The sequence below is a fragment of the Muntiacus reevesi genome, chromosome 9 (assembly GCF_963930625.1).
Source record: "Muntiacus reevesi chromosome 9, mMunRee1.1, whole genome shotgun sequence".
In the NCBI taxonomy this organism is placed as follows: Eukaryota; Metazoa; Chordata; class Mammalia; order Artiodactyla; family Cervidae; genus Muntiacus; species Muntiacus reevesi.
The window spans coordinates 21481006-21505983 of NC_089257.1; the positions used below are offsets into that span (position 1 = coordinate 21481006).

Here is a 24978-nt window from a genome sequence, read left to right on the forward strand (position 1 = left end):
GCACACAGGGAGCATTGCAAAATGAAATAAACCAGTGTCAGACCCGCGGGGGTTGATGTATTCTGACATAAATAAATAACCATAAAAACAGCGATGCCCCCCTCCCCAAAAGGATGATTGGAAATGGAGAACCGTGGATTCACAAAGAAAAGTATGTGCTTTTTTTTTTTTTTCTATAAAGGAGAAAGTAAGCCAAGGAGATATTTTTGGAATGAAAAGTTTGGGGCTTTTTTAGGAAAGTAAAGACCTGATATGGTGGTGTTTTCTTTTTGAATTTCCCACAAGAGGAGAGGGAATTAATAATACATCTGCAAAGAAATTTCGGAGAAGAAAAGTTGACCGCGGCAGAATGAGGCATTGATTGGGAGAGAGAAGCCAGCAGAGGACAGTTGGATTTGTGCCTATGTTGACTAAAATTGACGGATAATTGCAGTTGGATTTTTCTTCATCAACCTCCTTTCTCCCCCCCAACCCCCCTTTTTTTTCTTTTTGGTGTCAAGATCATGCATTTTTCCACTTGTTCTTAACCACCTGGATATCCATCTGGATGTTGCTGTGATCAGTCTGAAATACAGTGAGTGAACCTTTTTATTCTTATTTATTGGTGAAGAAAATGGCCATGAATTTAGCATCCCTGATCCCTTTATCCCTTCACCCCCTGAGTGTGGTTTCTAAAGACCTGGCTGTGGGAGGCCAGAAAATAGGGAGAAGGTGGCCCACACGTTTGCTCCATTGGGCTGTGCTCACTGATAAGCTGGTTTGCTATAATGATGCAGGTTGTCTGCAACCGGGCAAACGCCTTTGCAAATGTTCATCAGAAAAGAAAAAAAAAAATTCCCCAGGAAAGCCGCTGCAGTGTGGGGTGCCTTGCGCTGTGTGATTGACACTCAAGAATGCGTTTAAGTTGCCTGGCAGCCCCAGAGTTAGATTCACAGATGTTTAGCCATTGGAAATCGAAGGGACCCAATTTAAATTTCATTATCCAACCTGACATCGCAGATCAACAGAATGTATTAACACAGAAATATGATAATAAACCCAGCAGATGAAGGATGGCTTCTGGCCGGTGGGTGGGTGGGTGGAGGGAGGGGGAGAGGGGTGGGGGAGGAAGTGGTGGAGAGCCGCGGCTGGCTGGGTGCACATCTCTCTTGCACACACAAGCTGGAAGGTACCTACATGCTCCCCAGTGCTAGGAAGGAGAGGACCACCCCCTTCAACCCCACCCCCTTCTAACCACTTCTGTGAGTAACTGCGAGGCTGTCCATGAAGGTGCCTGGGGACAGTTAGTTGCCTTCAGTTTTGCCAGAAACCTTCCCAATATGATCGGGTCAGGGCTCTTCTAAGAAAGGGGCAGAAATCTAGTGTCCTGTGGCAACTTAGATAAAGGTCTGAGGGTTGAGCATCACTGCTTCTCCTCTGCCAGCTTTGTCTTGGGGGAAAGAGGCCACTGAAGGAAATTTTTTTTATAAGGTTGAATATGCTTAAAGAGCCTGAGGGTCTGGAAGATCGCCCTTTTCATCTCTTCCGTCCCCCATCGCTGCCAGGGTCAGAGAGCTGGCTTTTCTTTAGCTTTATTTTATAACAGAACTCTGCCTGTCAGTCTTCTATTATTTCTCTCCGGGGCCTTCTATCGGAATCATAGCCTCATATAACTTTAGAACCAAAAGACTCCCCAGAGATCTCATGCCAATAAAAAAGGAAACTGAGGCCTGGAAAAGCCATAACTCTTTGGTGAATGGCCAGATCATAGGAGACAGGTGACTCCCACAAGAGCTGGTGAAAGTCAGTTTAGGATCCAAACTGGACAGGATACCAGTCATACGTGGAAGGAATGACTTCTCTCCCCAAAGCTGCCATGTTTATCTAGAAGGGTCAAGGAAGGTACTTATCCTGAGAGCTTGCAGTAAACTCCTGATATTCCAGACCTCAACGGTAGTCCATCTCTAGCATTCATATCTTTTTTTAGTCTTAGTCTTAAGTCTTTTTTTTTTTTTTTAAGTTAATAGAAGAACTCAGATAACCCTACCTTTAATACTGCTTGAAAAGAAAATATGATCCACGATGCTGACATATCCTAAAGGAGATGAAAGGCAGCAGTCTTCTGGTTCCTTTCTGGTGTTGGGCACATTTAATCCAGTGAGTGGTGGTCCCTGGAGAGTCATTAAAGAAATGTGGAGTTAGATTTATATGAGAGAATGATAATAGAAACCAGAAACTCCCTGCTAAAAGCCTCTGAGTCTGTTCTTTCACTCACATCATCTATTCTTATCCTTTTCATTACCCCTAACTAAACTAGCCTACAGCTGAGCACTTCTCTAATTTATTTTTCTGGGCACATGTTTCCAGTTGGGACACAGTTCGGCACTGCATTTACTGACCTATGAAAATAATTGTGCACGACTGTGTTCGTCCCCCCACCCCTATCCCCCTGAGATTCCTGTAGGTTTCTTCTGCATATCATCATTCCTTGCAGATATTTTTTGCATGTTTGTTTTGTTTTTACATGACCACTGTTAAGTCATCAGTGGTGGTCATAGATTGACACCAGTTACGTGAAGTTCCTACTCAGTTGCAACTTAGCACAACTGATAAAAAAGAAAAAAGAAGAAGGGAAAAAAGTGTACTATGAAGGTTTTTGTTGTGTAGCTCAGCTCTGGGATTCACGTGGGAAACCCAGCCGTGCAATCAGCTTGGCTCTGCCAATCAGGAAAGGGGAGTTTTCTTTCTTCCTTCCTTTCTTTCTGTCTTCCTTTCTGTCTGTCACTTTATCTTTCTTTCTTTATGCCCTCCCTGCCTTCTTTCTTTTTTCCTCTCCCTCTTTCTTGACATCAAAATTTCTTCATTGCTCCTCTGATTCAACTTGCATCCCTCTCCTTCACATTGTCACCCCCTCTCCACATTTACACCCACATGCAAACTTTACTGAGAAAGAGGGGGAAGGGGATGGGAGATAGGGAGAGAAAATATGAATGTGTTTAAAATCGTGGGCTGAAATGTGTCCTCCCACCCACCTCCGCTTGAAGCTGTTCTTCAAATCTGGAGATGATGGAACATCTAAGGATGTCATCCTTTTTCAGGCTGGTGAATCACGTCACCAGCACAACATTTCAGGACACGCATTGCCCAGACTGGGGTTTAGTTCCTTTGGTTTGGCAATCAGAGTTGGCTCTGTATTTTAGACAACTTGCTCGTGGACTGATGAAAGAACTGTGGCCAACTGTAGATCTGGAAACTTAGCTCATGAGCTTCTTTCAGAACTGAAGTTGGTACCCACTGAGTGACATTTGTGAGCAGGGTAACTATATACTGGAATTTGTTAAAGACCACAGGCCCAAAAAGCTGCCAAGTTTTGCAGGGTTTCAAGTTACCTTTTCAAATGTCTTCCTCCTCTAATTTAATAGCTATGAGCTTCAGGCAATGCCTTCAATTTCCCTGGCCTTCAGTGTTCTCAACTGTGGGATGGGAATAATATTAACAAATTGGACTTCAATAAATTAGAATGGTCGTGTGAATTTAAAGTAATGGTATGCAAAGCCCCAGCCTAATAGGCTCTCTAAGGAGAGTGTTTGTTATGGTTGTTCTTGGATTAATTTGGATTAACTTCCTGGGATGAATACAGGCTGGCCAAGCACTTTGCAAGTTCTGATGGCTACACTTAAGAACCAGCAAATGTGCCACTTACCCTACAGTAGTTGCCAGATTCTTCTTTTGAGGTCTTATGAGGAGAGAGTTTTTATGATATATCATTTTAGATATGAAACATTGCTTCAAGGTGGAAATTGAAAAGCATTATTTTCTTAGAAACATAATTCTCAGCAAAAGTAATACTTAAATGAGATTTTAGGGGAAAATATTGCTATTCTTGTGTTCTATGTTCTTTTGGTCTAAAAGTTGCAGGAGATAATTATATATTAATGGTATAATTTTGGCTACATATTGCATTATCTGGATGTGGAATGCACAAAGTAAAGGCAGATTTCTTGGCAAGCATATGATTAAATTGGGTGGTTTAAAATTACATTACTAATATTAAGATACCCAAGTCCACAATTTGGATTCACGGTCTTCCTAGTTATAATGAATCCCATGTTAGTTATATATCTTCATTTGTGTGAAAGGATAAGACTCACTAGACTCTGTGGGGTCAAAATTTCATGCGGACTTAAGTGTCTTTTTGTTTGCACGTGCAAATTTTCCAACACCAACTTGCCAGTAGTTTTCCGAGACTGTCAGTCATGGTCACAGTTTATAATTTCATTCTCTACATCGGCAGCCAAAAGTTTTGTCCATTCCCTCAATATGCTTCTGGAAACCTGTTCTCCCTCTGAGGGAAAAAGAATCCTACTGTTTTAATTATTAGTATTCTTGATGTCTCAGCTGCGGGTAAGACAGTCAGGCTGAGGGGTTGCCCGTTGGATGTTTGTACTGCTTCTTTTCAATTAGGAAAGCAATTTGAATTCTATGCTAGCTTTGGAAAAGCATCCTAAAGCTTACTATTTTCACTGATCTTAAAAAGAGATGGAAATCATTTGTGAGCGTTCTTACGGTTTTGTTTATTTTACCTTTTGGTGTGCTTCTTAAAGATGACTGAGAAATTGGGTAAATTCAAACTTCAGCATCCTAATTTGATACTCAGCTTTCCACTGGGTTAATGTGAGCCATTAAGCTCTCTAAGCCTGTTTGCTTATCTGTAAAAGAGAGGTAAAAACAACAACCTCATGGAGCTGACTGATATAAAGATGGAATCAGACTGTCCTATGTCATGCACAGCAAGTGTTCAATAAATGCACATTTAAATTGAGCACCTCTGATCTTAGTATAGGTAGCAAACAGTTTGCAGAAAACAGATAGGATCTTGTTTGAGGGAAGCTGTTCATATAATTCCTATTGATATAGATTAAAAAATGAGAAATTGATAGACAAGGTTAGAGTAACACAAATAGATTTAGCTGTTTTTGGTAAGGTCCTAGACTTTTAAAATGTATTTGGAAGTGCTTTAGTGAATGCCATTTCTTTAAGAAAGATTATAGCATACCTTATGAATTGTGTAAAATGTACTGTCTGTCCATGTAAACGTTAGATTGTCAAGTATTTTATAATATAGGCATATAAAATAATAGTTTATAAACAGTGTGTTAGAAGATGCTTCCAAGGGATCAAGAGTCTATTGCATGTTTCTTCAAAATGATTTCTCTGGAGAAATGTAAATTCAGCAGTTGAAACTTGATTGGGCAGGTCTTGTGGTAGAAACACTACTTGTAGCACTCTCTGAGGGTAAGGATTTTATTTGTGCTTCGGTGTGTCCTTAGCATCTCAGAAGAGTGTCTAACAACTGGTGTGCCTGCAGTAGATATTCCCTGAATGAGTGATTGAGCTTAATTAAGAGGATCACCTCCAAAAACTCAAATGCAGGTGTATACACATAAGAAGCCTGGTCCTTAGGAACCTGTGGAAGCTTAATGAGGAACATCAATGAGCATAATGGCTCTGTGTCTGTGTGCGTTGTCACACCTGCACATACACACAGACGTTTTAAGCACCCTTTGAGTGGTTTCTTTCTGTTGGAAAAGCTGAGATCTGGAAGCTCTGTGATACAGTGTATTTTTCTTAATCTTAGTGCTATCAGTAATGGACTATAACAGTTGATAAAGTCACCTCATCTCTCTTAGGTTGGTCTTATATTCTTTCCTGTGAAATAACAGTTAAAAACTAAGGATCTACAAAAAAAAAAAAAAAAAAAAAACTAAAGATCTCTCAAGCACTAAGATTTTAGGATTTTGAATTCATAACTGACTACCGAGAAATTCAAGATTCCTAGGAGTTGAAAACATACAAAATCTCTGATTCCAGCTTGAGTTGTCACAACGTGGAGAACAGCATCGTATTCTGTGAGAAAGGCAGAATCTGTCACAATGACAGATATGCAAAGTATAAAGGTAAAGAAAGTATCTAGAGGGCGTGAAGGGGAAATAGAATAAACCTGGAGTAGGCAGACATTGGGTCTCAAATGTTTTTCACTCCTTGTTAGCTGGATCCTAAGTAGGCAAGTTAAGCTTGCTATGTCTCAATTTTGCTCAACAATAAAAATGGAGATCATTTTTCTGGCAGTTATTTTGGGAGCATTAATTAAGATGTCTAAATGTTTGGCACGTGGTTAGTACACAATAAATGCTAGCTCACTTTCTTTCTTCTCATTGAATTCTTTGGTTATTTTCCACAGAAACGGGAACATTTAACTGAAAGTCTGTGAGTGTTTTGCTTTATGTTTACTGAGTATATAAATGAGGATCTTTTGCAACTTTGCTTTCAAAGTGGATAATATTATTTTTGATAATGTTTCCAATGTCAGATTCATAGTGAGGTTTAAAAATAATGAACAACTTATGTAAGATTAACAAACTTATTTCAACTTAGGCATAAGCCGATGACAGCTTTTTATGGTTGTGGGTGCTTTCAATATAACTGAGGTTATGGGTATAATTTTATAATTATGATAGTAACTACCATTTATTGAGCATTTAATATGTACCAGGTACTATGCTGATAATATAACTTATATTTTTCTCCAGAGTTCTCACTTGGGGAACTGAAACATAAAGAGGATAAGTAATTGGTCTAAGGTTATCCAGCAACTAAGTTGCTGGATAGAGCTGGAGGTAGGAGCTCCATCTTTCAGGACTTTAGAAACAGGATCAGAATCAGTAAATGCAAACATGTTGCCTTGGTATCAAATACGCATGACAGCTCACTGTCCTCAAACTGAATATCTTAATTGGGACTCAGATATCTGTAGTTTTCAGATACTAGGTTACAGATACCTTGCATCTATCTTTTGATCAGTCTTTTTTAATATCTAAATGTGCTCCTACCTGAGGAAGAGATAACTTCTAAGAAAGACTTGGGAAAAAGTTGTCCTAACTCACTCAACACAACTACTGGACAGAAAGACTTTGGTGCAAAATACTATGAGATCATCTGGAAATTCATGATCATATGAAAAATAAGGTCAATGCTAATAATTAAGTTTGGAGTTTTGTTACAGTATCCTAGGAATCTGATGCACTCCTGGTTTGTGGGCACCCTCCCCCATCACCTGATCTCAGTCCTTGTGATGTTAAACCTCTGTAGCACTTAGTAGTACTGGTTGCCACTGACTTTCTTCTGAAACTCTTCCTGTGGGACTGATCTGCCATTTGCTATCACCTCCTTTATTCTTTCCACTTTATCCTCCTCCTGCCCTCTCCTGCTCTCTCCTGAAATGTGGAAAGCCTCTTCTATGAATCAGTTCTATTCCCAGTCTCTCTGCATCTCTGAGATGTCTACTGGGCTTGTTTGGAGAGAAGATACTCATATCTTTGGCCCAACCACGTTGTGTAATCTGACAAGCCCTAAATCTCCAGGGCCAGCAAGATCTCACTTTCTTACCTGGTCTTTTGTAGGCCTCACAAATCTAATCCACTTACTGTAATTGATTACTTTCTCTCCAGGAGCCTATATATTTTCAGTTTCATATCAATATCTCTTTAACCACTAATCAAATTATTCATCCATTTACTCACTGTCTCAAACTTAGCTTTTCTATCCCTCAGTCCAATGTTTATTGTTTCTTTCCTAGATACCTTCCTAAGTAATCTTTCTGATGCTACCTTTTCTTCAATATGGTCCATCATTCATATTTCCTTCAGAGGGACCTTACTAAGAAATAAAGCTGAGCATTCCCTCCTCTGTATTCTGTGAATATAGAATAAAATTCAGATTCTTCTCCTGATGATACACACTCTGACCAGCCTGTTTATTCCTCTCATCTGTCTGCCATACCAGAGGTGCATGCGTGCATGCCGTCATGTCCGACTCTTCATGACCCTGTGGACTGTAGCCTGCTAGACTCCTCTGTCCATGGAGTTTTCCAGGAGAGAATATTGCAATGGTTTGCCATTTCCTACTCCGGGGGATCTTCCTGACGCAGGGATCAAATCTGCATATTTGCAGGTGGACGCTTTTCCTCGGTACCGCCTGGTCTCCCTTCCATACTGAAGGTTTTATTTCTCTGGGCATATCCCAGGCTAGATTTTGGCTCCAGCTTTGTGAAAGCTACTCCATTTGCCTAGGATCTGCTCTTCACAGGTCAAATTTCAGAGCGGGTTACCTCCTCTGGGAAAGTCTTTCCCAGCTCTCCTAGACCCATGAATCCTCTTGTCTCTGTTACACCAGCATTTTGTTCATAGAGCTGTGATAGCTCTGATCACTCTTATATCAATGTTTACTTGGCTGAAACCTACTGGATTGTGATTTCTTTTAGGAAATGAACCACATGTTACCTGCTTGTCATCTCCCACATCTTGTTAATATAATGCACAAGAATATTCAAATGTATTTTGGCAGAGTCAACCAAGGGGTGGACTGATCTAACACATCCTTCGGGTGAAGAGCTTCCTTGAATTCAGTCTCTGGTACAGGCCATTATTTTCCCAATATTTTTCCCACTAAGATCAACTTTTTATTATTTTTCCTCTAGGGATCCATGTTTCAAAACTTAACTTTTCCCAATAAATACATTGCAACTTGTTCCTCCACTTTCCTAATTGCAAACATATACCTGCCCATCCCCATTCTTGAAATGTGCTGATTGAACATTGTGACCTTGAGTTGATATAAACTGAGCCAAAAGATGTTTTGCAAAATACCATATGCCATCATAGCAGTACATGCATGATTTCTAATTGGCTTTTTGAAATATTGATAAGAGTTGTCTTTGAGGCTTCCAGTCTTTAAAATAATTCTGGAAATATATTTTGGTGCTAATCTTATGCTCTAATTTAGAGCTGCTAATAGGCTCAGTGCAGGTTTGGCAATGCATACTCCTTAATGGCATTGTTCGCAAAGAATATTGTTCCCAAAAATGGAGTTGCGACTTGGAGCTGGGCATTGCAGGAGCTGCACAGTTGTATGAAGGGGACCGTCTTAGTCAGCAATGACTACAGGAAAGAATCATGACTTTTAATTTTCAGTCATGCCCAAATAAGGGCGTATGCAATGGGAGAATTAAAAAATATATTCTCCTCACTAAAAGTGTCTGGGTTAAAACTTTGGTGCAAATACCTGGTTTTATGGAGCCAGGTATATATTCACAGGAGATGCTCTGGTTTCATGCTTTAGAAGGATTCTTCCTCCTTTCTTTCATAAGAAACAGCAGAAGACACTGAAGTTAAATGAAAATGCTAAATGGTAAGACCCATTTAATTATGGTTTAATTTTATCCTTCAATCTTTGAATATAAATGTCTTGAATATGTTGAATTGGAACATATGCTTTTCTTTCAGTATATTTTCCATGTTTGTCTTCTAGTTTTCTTCCCAGTGTAGGGGTTGCTGTTATCATCTCTCATAATACTAATAGGAATCACTAATAATAGCCATAGTAAATGAGAGAGCAAGCTCAGCACTGGCTCCACTAAATAATAGCAAATGCATACTTGCTTCTGCCAAAGTGCGAACCTCTGAGACAATCCTCTTTGCTTGAGAAGGGTCTATGTGTTTTATTCCATCAATTTTCACCAAGTCAGTGGAGGGAATATAAGAGAATCTAGTCATTCCTTTATAAATATACACATATTTATTTGTTGATAAGATAAGTATCAGGGATGGTGGTTAAGTTTCATAGATTAAAAAAGAGTATTTAACTTTTTTTTTTCTCTTAGGATGACTACTACTGTCCTCTAATTATTAAAACCATCTATAATTGTAGATGTGGTCCTGCCTAGAACAAGTCATTTGTTTTATTTGTAATGTTTTAATAAATATCCTATGGTCCATATAGTTTTCTTTTTTTTTTTTTTTGATTCTAGGAATCATAGCATTAAGGACCTCATTCTCAAGACAATAGCTTGTTTTTCTTTAACTATTGACTTGATAATGATGTTGGAAAGCTCAGTAACTAAAAGTTTCATTTTTTAAGGTGCATGGCATTTGAAAATATAAAAATTGTGCTTCTTTAGGATGGTTTAAGGTTGAATGTGAGCCGGCTCTCAGAATGTGCTGATTTTTACAACCTTAGGAGAAGGAGGGAGAGAGAGGGAGGGAGGGAGGAAAGGAGAGAGACAAAGAAAGAGAGAGAGAGATTGCTCTGTTCTGAGCCTGGCTACAGTGCTGTTGTAACCCGGGCAGAGAGAAGGCTGAGTATATTTAGTGGATCTCTAGAGAGAAGCACAGCCCTAGATAGGGACCAGAGCCTGGGTGTGGTGAATGAATTCAAATGCATTATGGGGAGTGATCAGGGGACTGTGATTTCTTCTAACTGAAGAGACAGAAAGTCAGGAGTCATCCTAAGAGTTAATGTCTACACAGTGCTGTTTGGGAAGGCAAGCATGGAACTAGGAAGGCTTTCTCTGTATTGTTTGAACGTTGCCATGGCAATCGCTTCCAGCAGAAGTTACATGTTTTTCAGTTCCCCAAAGGAGCAAACAGGGTTTCCTTCTCCTTCTCATCCTCCCTCTATCCTTCCCTACCTCCCTGACTGCTTAGTCCTTATCTTTCCATCCTTATTTGCCTTTCGTCTGTCTTTTCTTTTTCTTTTTTTCCCCTCACCTTCTCAACTCTTTCCTTATGAGCCACAAAAATATTCCAAGTCCAGGAGTCACTTTTAGGCAGAAAGTGAGTCAGACATAGAGCTTCCTCTCTGGCTTTCTGTATTCCCACCTGTGTTTACCTATTAAAGACCTAATTAGATGGAAGCTGTGGTTGGAAGCAGGGTTGGGGCTTTCCCTTGTTGGTAGGACACAAAACATATTATAAGGGTTGGTGTTGTGGTGATATGTTAATCGGATCGCTGCAGGCAAGTGTAGAGCAGCAGTCTCTGACAATTAGAAAGAACAGTGACTTTCCTATGACAGAGCCCACTCTCTTAACTGGAGAAGGATTAGCATGCATTGCCGGTCTCAGGAAGGTTCCTGCAGACCCTGAGAGAGAGCTCTGCCTTGCAAATGCCTCCTGTCTCTTTCAAGCAAGGCTGCTGCCTCTCCTTGAGCTGATTTTTACTGCCAAAGAAAGAAACGTGAGGGGACAGTGAGAGATCTGGTTTTGTGCGTGATGGGGGACTCACTGCAGACCTGGGCCGGAGGATATATTGTGGGGACGTTCAGAAGAAATCTTTGCCTGCTGAATGCACGTGGCCAGTGAATTGTGAAATGGGTCTCATTAGAGCCTTTCATATCCCGGCATGTGCCAAAGTGCTTTGCCGGCACCGCGCCATCACTTCAGGTCCAACCCTGCTGCTGTTGACTGCAGCCAAGAAGGGACAGAGGCTCTGTCTGTATTAAAGCTTTCAGTCTCATCCTTCTCTATCTACTGTTCATTGTAAGGCGCCTCTGGGTCTTTCAGTGTGGACCGGGATGAGGCACAACACATCTAGGTGTTTGTAGAGAGGGCATGTGAAAGGTTTTGAGCTTCACAGATAGGTTGGAGGCAGCCAGTGGGTTCTGACACCCAGAGGCCCCCTCTCTTTTCCCTACAACTGGCATTAAAGTTGTCTCTAGACTTCCTGGCACGTATGCCCAGATACTCACCTGAAAGAGATGATGGGTATTTCAGGGCTAAATGAGTCATTAGCGTTGTTGTTGTCTAATTGCTAAGTCGTGTCTGACTCTTTGCGACCCCATGGACTGTAGCCTACCAGGCTCCTCTGTCCATGGAACTTCCCAGGCAAGAATATTGGAGTGGGTTGCCATTTCCTTCTCCAGAGGATCTTCCCATCTTATCAACCCAGGGATGGAACCTCTGTCTCCTGCTTAGCAGGCAGATTCTTTAGCACTGCGCCACCAGGGAAGCCCAGAGTCATCAGAGACTTTGTATTGTTAATAAAGAGGGACTTCTTGCTTTGGGGGCGGGGGGGGGGGGATTCATATACTAGAGATTTTAGAATCAAATGTTATCTCCCAACACATAGCCCCATTTGTTCTTATTGTTCAGCCACTAAGTCATCTCTGACTCTTTGTGACCGGATGGACTGCAGCACACTCCTCTGTCCTTCACCATCTCCCGGAGTTTGCTCAGGTTCATGTCCACTGAGTCAGTGGTGCTATCTAACCATCTCATCCTCTGTTGCCCCCTTGTCCTTTTGCCTTCCATCTTTCCCAGCATCAGGGTCTTTTCTAAGGCTCAGCTCTTCACATCAGGTGGCCAAAGTATCTGAATTTCAGCTTAAGCATCGGTCCTTCCAATGAACATTCATACTCAATAGCCCCGTTGGTAGTAGCTGCCAAGTGCTGAATGCTGTATGCCAGGTACTGTGCCTGTCTCTTATTTAGACTGGACAATGATTCTATAAGATGGATAATTTGACAGCATAGACAGAGGAGCCAGATTGACTGGAGTCCTGTCCCTGCTTAGATCTGTAGCTTTGGCCAATTTACTTACCCCCTTTGAACCTCACATTCTCATGTGCAGCATGAGAATAAATATAGTACAGAGTTGTGGTGAGTTATAATTGAAATAATGCGTATAAAGCTTTTAGCAGAATGCTTGCATGTAGAAAACACTCAAATTATTATTTGTAAAAATATCAGAGGTGTTTTCATACAACAATATTATGAAATAATCACTAGGCTTGTGCCTCAAGGCAGAACAAAATTAAAAATAGTTAAGGGCAGATTGCTTAATGAAAAAAAGTAAAATAATATTGGAAGATGAATTTATGAATTTGGAATGGTAAATTCCTGATATATTTGATATAACTCTACAGTTTGAAAGAAGAATAGGGTCGTTGAAATAGATTTTTGTTGCATTCATTCTCGATCAAAAGTTTAAATTCAACCATGTTAAAGTTTTCTTGTGAAACTGATGTCTTGTATCAGCTGTGATGTCTTACATTGGAAAAAACTAAAAGATCTAACTAGATTAAGCAAAAACAGAGAATTTACTGACATATGCAACTGAAAAGGCCTGCAGTGCATGGAGTTCAGTTATGATTTGATCCAGATGCTAACAATGTCATGGGGATTCTTGCTCTATTTCTCTGTAATTCTCTTGGCTCAGAATTCTTACATGGACTATTTCCATCCTTAGACTATTGGGTTTGCACTTCCTTACCCCTCAACCAAAAAAAAAAAAAAAAAAGATTCACACTTTTTATCCCATTATTCCCAGAGAGCATCCTGAGATCTAAGGTGACTCGACTAACTTAGGCCATATGCTCACTCCTGGACCAATCACGGCCTTGAAGGGAATGGAATTGAGGGTCAGATACATCGCTAGATGGAATTTAGGGGCACTGGAGAGACAAGAAGAATTTGCAGATGGAGAGATAATCACAAATAACCATAGGTCTAATGGCTGTGAGCAGGAAGGATGGGCTGTTTTGTTTCACATTGTAACTTGCTACAAGGATTAATTTTGTTTCTACTTCTCTGTAATGTTATGTTGTATATAGGTATTGAAGTTTTAATAACCATCTAAGGAGTTCTATTCTTCCAGCAAATCATCTGGCTGTAGCTATCAATTTTTCAGAGCAACAACTTCATCTGCATTCATGCTGTTTTTGCATTGCTCCTCTCATCTCTTAGGAACAAGTCCTTGCTTTTGAAAGGGAATTTATGGGTTTTTTTGGAAGTGAGAAAACAAAAGCAAAAACAAAAGAATCCTCTTCACTTTATTGGTAGAGGTTTTTAAATAATTTCAAACACCCACGCTCCTGGTCAATTGCACCAGCCATGGGTGTGAGTCTATCCAGCTTTGATTTCACTGAATTTGCCACTGCAAAGATCTCAGCGGTCATGCCATCCATTCCTAAATTCTCCATTCTGCCCACCCAGGGATGGCGACTCAGGTAATATGGCATGGTATCCTTTGCTTCTTAATGGATGAAGTAGAGGAAATAAGTGTCTAAGCTTTGAATACAAATCTTTGTTGAGAAGTCAGTCCTGTTCAAAGCAGAGGACTGCTCAGAAGGTTCTAGGACTAGGAACAATCTCTTTTGAAGTCTTCACACTGTGTAGCCATATTGTGCATAGTGTAGGTACTATATTCATGCTTATGCAATGACATGCTTCTGTCATGCAATAATTCTGAGAATCAAACCATGTTCATATGCTTCTCATAAAAGATGTAGAGAAAATTACTGGTGGAAGAGGCTGTGCCTGGAAAGTTAAATGAAGATGGGCATTTTTGATTACTTGTTATATGGTAGAAATTATAGTAGTTTATTTTGCATATTTTATCTCACAGCCTTATAAAATTTCAATAATAATAACAATAGTGTCAGGAACCAATAATTTGTTGTTGCTGTTTAGTTGCTCAATTGTATCCGACTCTTTGCAACCCCGTGGACTGCAGCAAGCCAGGCTTCCCTGTCTTTACCATCTCCCGGTGCTTGCTCAGACTCATGTCACTGAGTCAGTGAGGCCATCCAACCATCCCATCCTCTGTCATCCTGTTTTCCTCCTGCCTTCAGTCTTTCTTAGCATCAGGGTCTTTTCTAATGAGTCAGCACTTCGTATCAGGTGGCCAAAGTATTGGAGCTTCAGCTTCAGCGTCAGTCCTTCCTATGAATATACAGGATTGATTTCCTTTAGGATTGACTAGTTTGATCTCCTTGAAGTCCGAGGGACTCTCAAGAGTCTTCTCCAACACCACAGTTCAAAAGCATCCAATGGTTAATAGGAAACCAATAAGGAACATTTATTGAGTAATTACTGTGTGTAGGTGCTATTCCATATGCTTTAGCTTTGTAACAACATTGAATCCACAAGCAAATAAGTGCATTTTTTAGTATGAAGGATAGACAGTTTGGATAGGCTTAATGACTTCCTCAAATCACAGAACTAATAAATAACAGTTCTCTTTTGAATTTCTGGTCAACCCTGCAGTTTCTGGGCTTTGCTGTGCCGCCTCTCACAGGAGACTACTTAACTAAAAACAAACAAAAAACAATCTTAAGTTTGTTTTTTTAAGTTTCAAGAAACTGAAATGCCAGAGTAAGTCTTTCCTTTACCTTCATTTGCTTTTTATTTGTCCTGCCTCCCCCTCCCCTTCTTTTCTTAGGTATTCTCCATTTTGACAATCCATTATAGTACTTTTCAGCCTGTGGTTTAACCCAGCCAGGGCAGCTGCTCTGCCACAACTCTAGATGTAAAAGTAAGGCTTTCCCTTCCCCATTTATTTTAAATATAGCCATTCGAGATCATCACACATAAACCTGAGAGGTGGTTTAGGAGGGCTTGTTGTTTGTCATACGTTGGGAAAAGTGAAGAAACCTTTCATCTCTCAGTGGTCTCCTGGCAACTGAACTTTCAATACCTCTGCAGATATTAGTGGTTGGCAGGCCCTCATCCTTAAGATGCAGTGATACTAATTATCATGAGCCTGGCTGCATGAGGCTATGCCATGCATTTCTTTACTCAGCTGTAACCATCAGAAGACGTCTTCTTCCATAGATAGAAAAGGAACGCTTGACCCTTTCCTCAGTGGTTCCTAAGACTCTTTACTCTTCCCCACCAGGATAGTACGTGGGAGAAGCAGAAGGGGGCATAGCTCTGAGACACTGTTTTTGCTGTCGTTCTCAAGAAGTCGCCCAACAAAATTGCTATTCTCAGCTCATCTGGGCATCAGGCCAGATGGGAGGCAATGCCCCAAATCAGTTTTCTTACTCCTTCAGCCTATCTCCTTTTCTTTTGCTTGCGAGACAAACCCTGCAGGAACAAGGGAAGCAGTCACCACGCTGTCATGGCAGGAGCTATGGACACAAATGCTTGCTCACTCAGTGCCCGTGTACACACATACAGATGCACACGCATGATCCCCAGAGCCTTACCTCTATGTACTGAATTCCTACCTGACTTCTGAAGGGCCTTCTAGAGACATGTGTCATTTATTTTTCTCTAGGGCTCAAGATAAAAAGAGAAAGAACTGCATACCTGGTAATAGACGCTGGATTCTGGGCATGGTTTGACAGCTGAGAATTATTCTCCTGATTGCCTCCCATATATTTGACCCAATATCTTCTGTTCAAAGAATATAAAGTGATTTTAATATCAATTGTGGCTTCTTATCCCCCACTCTAAGGTCTTTTAAAAAACAAATGGAAGAGGCTTGGACTAATCACTGTTTTACAATATCTGAACCACTGCTTCCTGTCCCTTGGGGCTGGCAAGACAGAGTAGGTTCTTATTTTACACTCTATGTAGAATATGCCCCTTTCCTAACCTAACTCAGGCTTTTAGCACTTATCAGGCCCAGATAACTATAATCATGCCCTGATTTATCCTTCTCAGTCCTGTCTATCTTTATCACCAGTTGTTTATCTTGCAAAGGCACTGCTTCTGTGCGGTTCTCCTACTTGTAAAGCCTCACTTATGAAATACGTGCTGGACCCCAAAATCTGGCATTCTGCCAGAGGACCTCTATTTCTCAACTCTTTCTCTTCTCTCAATATCAGTTTGTGTCTTGGCTATGGTGTTCAGGTTGGTTCAGTTCAGTCGGTCAGTCATGTCTGGCTCTTTGCCACTCCATGGACTGCAGCATGCCAGGCTTCCCTGTCCATCACCAACTCCTGGAGCTTGCTCAGACTCATGTCTATCGAGTCATTGATACCATCCAACCATGTCATCCTCTTCTCCTCCTGCCTTCAATCTTTCCCAGCATCAGGGTTTTTTCCAATAAGTCAGCTCTTCACATTAGGTGGCCAAAATATTCGAGCTTCAACTTCAGCATCAGCCCTTCCAATGAATATTCAGGACTGATTTCCTTTAGGATTGACTGGTTGGATCTCCTTAAATCCAAGGGACTCTCAAGAGTCTTCCCCAACACCACAGTTCAAAAGCATCACTTCTGTGGTGCTCAGCTTTCTTGATGGTCCAACTCTCAAATCCATATATGACTACTGGAAAAAACAGTCTTGACTAGATGGACCTTTGTTGGAAAAGTAATGTCTCTGTTTTGTAATATGCTGTTTAGGCTGGTCATAGCTTTCTTCCAAGGAGCAAGGATCTTTTAATTTCATGACTGCAGCCACCATCTGCAGTGATTTTGGAGCCCAAGAAAATAAGGTATGTCACTGTTTCCATTGTTTCCCCATCTATTTGCCATGAAGTTATGGGACTGGATGCCATGATCTTCATTTTTTGAATGTTGAGCTTTAAGGCAGGATTTTCACTCTCCTCTTTCACTTTCATCAGGAGGCTCTTTAGTTTCTCTTTGCTTTCTGCCATAAGGGTGGTGTCATCTGCATATCTGAGGTTATTAGTATTTCTCCTGGCAATCTTGACTCCAGCTTGAGCTTCATCCATCCCAGCATTTCGCATGATGAACTCTACATGTAAGTTAAATAAGCAGGGTGACAATATACAGCCTTGATGTACTCCTTTCCCTATTTGGAACCAGTCCATTGTTCCATGTGCAGTTCTAATTGTTGCTTCTTGACCTGCTTACAGATTGCTCAGGAGGCACGTAAGGTGGTCTAGTATTCCCATCTGTTTAATAATTTTCCATGCTTTGTTGTGATCCACACAGTCAAAGGCTTTGGCACAGTCAATGAAGCAGAGGTAGATGTTTTTCTGGAACTCTCTTGCTTTTTCTATGATCTAGGGGATGTTGGCAATTTGGTCTCTGGTCCCTCTGGCTAGGGTGTATTGTGTTCATTTCCTATACCCTGCTCAGTAGAGGTAATCATTCTATGTACCTACTGTCTGTTTTTCTCACCTGAGGTCAGCCCTTGGCTGTCACTTATGTGTCTTCACCCCCAAGCCTTGCCTATAAGACATGCTCAGTATATGCTTTGCCACTGATATATTTTTCCTTTTATAAGCTTCTAACTGCTGATCTAACAAGATTTTATGGAGCAGTGCTTTGTTTTTAATTAGATTTTCATTAATTTTCTTAATAAAGAGCCTCATAGATTCTACTTGGGAACAGGCAACCTTTTCTGTTGGAGGACCCCATCTGACAGTGTGTCTTTCTTTGACATAAGAGGAATTCTCTTTTGCTGAGTTTCCTGCAGGACACCCTTAGAGAGCGGTTGTTTGAAGAGCAGTAGATCAAAGCTTCAGGTTTCCCGTGGCTATTTGCTTAGCAGAGATGTGAAGGTACCAAGTCAAAGCTATGTGCTTCTCTGGGCAGAGACAGGTGTGTCTTCTGCAGAGTCCTACTAGCTCCCATTTTTCTCTAGTGTTCACAGGATAATGGATTTCCCAGGCTTGACCAAGGTCCACGTTTATGATGTCATTTTTTTCCAACTTCCTGTGCTATGAAAGTTACAAGGAGCATAACAAAGAAGTTTGACTCCTTTACATCTCCTGCCTATATTTCCATATTATTCTTATACGTGACATTGATTCCTGAGACTCCACAAAATGAGCAGGTGTGATGCTGAAGTTTGCAAGAACAAACGTGGAAGAGAAGCCGAACATAGTGAGTTTCTCACAAAATTAAGTCGATATGATTTAAAAACTGACTTTTTTTTCTTTTTTCTTTTCTTGTCATTTTATTAGGTTCCAAATAACCTTTTCAAAGGTGAATGATTATGGTAATAAATGGTATTTTAAAAAAATGTTCTGCTAATTTCATTATAGTTGGCAAGATAAGTTACTGTGTGTGTGTGGGTTCACTGGTCTGTGACAAATGACTCTTGTATCTGTCATTAACTTCAGTTAACTTCAATAGTTCAATAGTCTAGAATACTGCCATAAGATATAAACCTTAGAGTCCTAGAAAAAACTGGAGCCGGTGGTTCTGAATAAAATAGGAATGTGACCCTGTATCTCTGCAGCTTCCCCAACAGCATCTTGGTAATGCTCATTTCCCATTGCTGAATGCTATTTTCAAATAGAACTTTTTCCAGGACTGATGCTGCTACTCCCTGGCCTCAGAACTCTAAGCAAGTTTCCTGTTTGTATCCTTGAGTGCCTGTAAAATGAGGAGCTGGATTTAGATGCTCTGTAGTAGTCCTTTGAGCACTCTCTTTCTAAAGTCTAAGGCATTTCATAGAACTATTTGCAGGTAACAAGACTGCATTTGCCAGAGAGAATGGAAATGTCTTTCCCTTGTTCCTTTTCCCAGATATTCTGGCCAGCTTATTTCCTTTCTTTACATCTTCTTGCCCTTCTCTTTTTTTAAAAAAGCATGCTTGTCAAATTTCTCTCTTTCTTCTCCTGTCTCTATCTTGCCAAGTCCTACTTCACATTAGAGTTGCCTATTTTGTGTGTGTGGCAATTCTGCAGGGTAAGCACTTCATTTTAGACTTGCTTCCACTAATTAACTACAAAATTAAGTAGGTGAATTCATTGATTCAGCACTTGGTTTGATGTTTATATTAACTCATTAAAAGGGAAGCCCTGGATGTGGCCAGAGGCTTGACGGGAATCTGTCCCTCCCCCTGAAATTTTGTTTGACTTCCCACACTAGATAGCGATCTCGCTGTTTCTCAGAAGTATTCATGCATCTGGGGAGCAGCCAAATGACCGAAGCAGCATCAGACAGGAATTGCATTCTTTGTGACTACAGAAACAATCCTTGCTTGTTCTTCTCTTTCTCTCCAAGCTTCCTGCTGTGGCTTCAGTTCTATTTTCATTGTGGGTCTGTGCATGCTCAGCCCCTCAACCTTGTCTGACTCTGTGCGACCGCCTGGACTGTAGCTCGCCAGGCTCCTCTGTCCCTGGAATTCTCCAGGCAAGAATTCTGGAATGGTTTGCCATTTTGACATCTGGAGAATTTCATTTTGACGCCTACTGAGATGTCAGGCCTGTCTATTCCATGTCAGATGCCCACCCAGCCACTGTCCGCCTACCCCCAACCCCGAGAAGAAGGAGGAATGCACACCTAATTGAAACCTTCACCGTGTGGCCATCAAAAAGAACTCAAGTCAGAAGCTGTTAGGGTTCCATACCCTGCATTAGGACCGTCAACTGGTTTTCAGAAAAAGGAGTCACTTAAAATCTGCTTTGGTTTCTGTCTTCAACAATCTCATCGTGTTCCATTCGTTTGTGCTTTAGCCCATTGTGTTTATTAACACAAGTGAATAACAGTTACAGTGGTCACTTCTCACAGAGCTGTATTTAACTTTTTACGATTTTTTTGACTTGTGTAGGGACTCACAGCTTCTTTCACATCCCAACAAATAAGGATCTAAATGAGAAAACATGTTTATGGTAAAATGGAATAGAACGTGGTGGTTTGTACTACAGTAGCTTCCACTGTAAAAGAAGGCTTTCTTGGAGCCCATCCAGACAGTTCAGTTACTTGTCTAAAGCAAATGGACTAAAAGAATGATGTACTAAATAACTGTTCTTTGCTTTCCTATACCTTCTTTATCTTTTGTGTCTGTTAAAAGTCCTGAACTGTGTGCTCTTTGCCTTAAGACAGTTAATTTTATTTTCTCCGTTTAGTATTTTGTGTGCACTGGTTGTTAACATAAATTGACCTTAACTTTCTCTTTTATAGCACAACCTCTGTTGTACACACCTTGACCGTGGTACTTATCACATCACTTAGTAATTATATGTTTGTTATCTATTTTCCCCACATAATTTTGAGTTTTTCCCGTGTAAGAGCCAGGCTTCTTCATGTACCTCTTTGGTACATAGTAGGTACTCAATCAATGTTGTAACAAAATAAATGGAATAGTGAACACTTGAAGTTTACAATTTGTTTAGAGCAAGATTTGATCCCTCTGTTGGTAATACAATTTGAATTTGAGTAAAATTTCCATTTGTAACATTCAATATCATGATATTTTGAATTAATCTATCTAATAGTGCTATTAAATTTATTCTAGGCCTTTGTTTTTTAAGACACTACCTTAGGTCTTAAAACTTAAATACATATGGTTTTAAAAATATGATGAATCAATATAACTCAAGGAACTAACTAGTTTTAACCAAGATAGCCAATAATGTTTATTAAGAAAAAAAAGTTCCCAGTATAATCAGTAAGTTCTACTTTTTATAGTGTAACTATTTTATATTTGTAAGTTTGTTCTGAAAAACACAGAGACAGAGTGAAGAAATCTAAGGTGATAATGGCTTATCTTAGGTCAAATTAAACTGTTAATTGTTAAATCCCTTTCAAAATCCTATGGTATAAACAAAACATAAGAGTTTTGTCTAATTGTTGCATTCAAATTAAAAAATAGTTTTATTTGATAACATCTGAAATTTATATGCATGTGTGTTTATATGTATTAATATATAAACATAGGCATATATGTACATATGCCCATATATATAAATATGTATGTATATATGCACAGATATGCATACATATTCCTTAGTAGATCATAATTTAGAAGTATGGTCTTAATTTCAATATTTTGCCTACAAGATATAATGTTAGTAGCATTATGCTGTCATTAAAATTATGAATAGAATGTGGGAGATAAGGTTAATGGAGGGTTATTTTGCATTGGTATAGGAATGACCTCATTTTCATGATAAAAGGGATCACATATAGTTGGAATTTAGTGTAATTTTGGCTCATTCAATAATTTATACAAGAAAATATTGTTTCAAAATCACATTCCTTTGAAAACCCGATACAATTGTTTTTATAGCCTGACTACAAAGTTAAAGGTGAGATTATTATTTGTATAATAATTTGAATAATATGTTTTGTATGTATTATATTTGTATAATAATTTGTATAATAATATTATACAAATGTTTACATTGATTTCCATTTGAGAACTTGCTTGCTGCTAAATTTTAGCTCCTAATATCTTTTTATAGTTGAACTATAATAACTGATTAAAATAAAAGAGTTTCACAAAGTATTGGGTACTTTAACTAGTTTTGATACAATTACATAATTGTGGACTCCAAGGAAGTGCACACATTCCACAAAGTAGGATCTGTGACTAAAGGTAGGAGAGCTAGTGTATATAGATTATAGATTTTGAGTGAAGAATTTGAATTTGCACCCTTTCTAAAAGATAATCATTCAGGATTCTTCTTTGCCTTTTGAAGCAGTAATGCATTTGGTGTTTTTTGCAGCAGAAAAAAGAAAATGAATCATAGGTTTACACTGTATTCATAGAGTCTGGATAATTTAATTAATGTTTGTATAATAAGACTTGCTTTCCTCCAACATGATTTTTGGTTGGGACTTTGAACTAAATGAAGATGTTTTGTTGAAATTATGATTTCTAACGGCAACTTTTTTTTCATGATACACTAAGTTGAACGAGTCTGAGGACCATTGTTGTTTCTCTATAGGATGTTTACCCTTTCTCTGCACATACACACAATTTTTCAATTATATCAAGGAGTTCACAGAATCTCTTCCATGGATCATGGTTCTTGTTTCATAGATGTGATTCTTATCAATAAGTTTACCTGGATCATCTACCAATCTATAACTCATAGCAATCTCCTTAGGTATTTATCATTGCCTTCAATTTCTGAATCAAACATGAGTGAATCAAGAAAAGTTTAAATTCACTATACTCCTAGATACTCATTTTATCTTGTTCCTGAGTATGCAGTATTGGATATCCAATATGCAGTATTGGATCTTTTGTAGCCTACTCTTTGTGAATGAGTTTTGTTGCGGGTTTTTGTTTGTCTTGGGTTTTTTTTTCTGTTTGCTTTTGATTTTTCATTTTTGAGCCTGTTGGAGAAAAATGTTAGCTCCAGGAAAGCCACCAAATAACTCTTTTCTCGTGGAAATCTCAAAATACTTTTCCATTATTGGTTCCATCTCTTCAAACAGCTTCAACTTAATGAAAAACTTTCAGGTTTCTGGAACTCCTGAGTATTTCTCTGTTTAGGTTGCAATCGGTTTGGAGACTGCCCATTGCAATGTGCAGACATGGATGAATGTGTCATGCTAAGATTTTTAATGATATTTTATAGCACTGAACTTCAGACACAGCCTTTTGGAATAGGACTGAATGCTTGTCTGGCTGGAATTATATCAATAACTGAATGACGTGGGAGATAAAGCAAGTGGCCTGCACACTGTGACTTGTTTCTAGTTTGTCAAATCATAGGATGTCATAAAATAAAATGCTGTCACTGATGCTCTGGGTCTGGGATGTAGTTGAGAGTGAAACCATTTAATGTCCACCAGATTATTCATATGTGCCAGGCTTGAAAGAATCTCACGTGCCCTCACCCATATTGCCAAAGGGAATCTACTTGCAAAGTTGATGAGAGTGAAGAATGAATGCCTCAAACCTCAATGAGAAGTTTAGGGTTGAACAGAAACATTATTTTAGTAGTTTAAGGGGGCAAGGCATATCCCCAACTCCTATTCATTGAGTCCATTTCAGCCAGAGCCAGAACCTGGGCAGAGCTGACATAGTTCAGTGCAGAACAGATTATCAAATGTCTGTTTTGTAACATGCTAGCCACTACCAATATATACTAGTTAGGAAATCCTCTCAATTACATAGAGTTTTAAAGTTAGTAATGAAAACAAATCTAACTTTCATTACCAGCCTTTGTGTTCCACCATTTCTGGAAAGTCACTTAACCCTTCTGAAGCCCTCTTTCCTGATCTGTAAAATGAAGTTGTTCTGCTGTCTTTCCCACATTTAGGACTGTTGAAAAGATAGAAACAGATGGCAAAGCAGAGGAAACTACCGAATTTATATATTGAAAAAAAAAAGCCTTGGTTTTCCAGTCTACTGGAAAGGAAGGGATCCCTTGGAGACTGGATTTTGAATGACAGGCTAGTTGTTTTTCTTTAGATATGATATACATCTGGGTTGAATTGGGAGTGAAAATGTTGATGAAAATTATTTTTGGATGCATAAAATGCATCCAACCCTTTAGTGCCTGAAAACCTCTTATGAATTTTGACAGGTTATTCAAATTGAGAGTTTACATCTCCATGGCAGCACCTGGCTTACAGTAGGTGTTCCAGCGTCATTACGCTCAGCCTTTTTCCCAGTAGCCCCCTTATTGAAGAAGGAAAAATAGAAAAGAGCATTAGAGCTGGCTTATCCAGATTGTTTGTGTACACTACTGTGATCAAAATCACCAGATACGCATGATAACGTTCAACTTCGTTCTGCCTATAAACAGTCAATGATCTTGTTAGTTGCAGCTGTACACCCAGTGGGAGCGGAAATCTTTGTTTATTGAATTTCCAGCTTCCAATCAACTGTGCAAGGAGCAACTGTGTGAAAATGGAAGTCAATACTCCTCCTTTCTTCACCTCTGTCTCATCAGAAGAAGGATTTGGGTTCCTAGGTTGGTTGAAAATGTAGAGGTTTTTATATAAAATGGAAGAGCATCTTAAATCTTAATATTTATCTCTGCTTTTTTAAAAAAGAAAAAGAGTGAGTGTTATGGGCTGAATCTTGTCCTCCAAAATTCATATTTCAAAGTCCTTACCCTCCAGTGCCCCTGAATGTGACTGTATTTGGAGATAATGCTGTTAGAGACGTAATTAAGTTAAAGTGAGGTCTTTAGGGCAACTTCTAATCCCAAATAACTGCTGTCCTTATAAAAAGGACAGGTGGACACAGACTTTCATGTACACAGAGAAAAAAGCTGTGAGAAAACAGTGAGAAGAGAGCAAGTTAGAGAGATCTCAGAACTTAGAACGGCAGGTAACTTGACCTTGGGCTTCTAGTCTCTAGAACTGTGAGAAAACAAATTTCTGTGGTATTTTAAGTCACTGTGGTATTTTGTGATGGCAGCCTGAGCAAATGAATACATAGCATTTTCCTTAATTTGATTGGTGAGCCATGGCGATCTTACTAGAAAAATGGGTTGATTTATATATCTATCAAAAGAATGGATTCTCTCATCATCTCCAGCAAGCATAGACCATCAGCTCGACTGTCCATGAGAATGGGAGGAAGGGTGTACAAGACTTGCTCTTTTACAAGAATCCTTGCATTAACCTTAGAAACCCCACATGGGGGTTAGTTTTATATATATGCGGGAGATCTGGTTTCAATCCCTGGTTTGGGATGATCCCCTGGAGAAGGGAATGGCTACCCACTCCAGTATTCCCACCTGGAGAATTTCATGGACAGAGGAAACTG

At 39.6% G+C, this 24978-nt stretch overlaps 1 protein-coding gene across 1 annotated transcript in view; it reads left to right on the top strand.

The window, feature by feature from the left end:
• The first annotated feature begins 481 nt into the window (after positions 1 to 481).
• Positions 482 to 24978, top strand: part of LRRC4C (leucine rich repeat containing 4C) — a 186901-nt gene continuing 162404 nt past the window's right edge. The window contains exon 1 of the mRNA XM_065945369.1: positions 482 to 574. The gene's annotated coding sequence lies outside the window, so the exon portion shown is untranslated. The remainder of the gene's footprint in view (positions 575 to 24978) is intronic.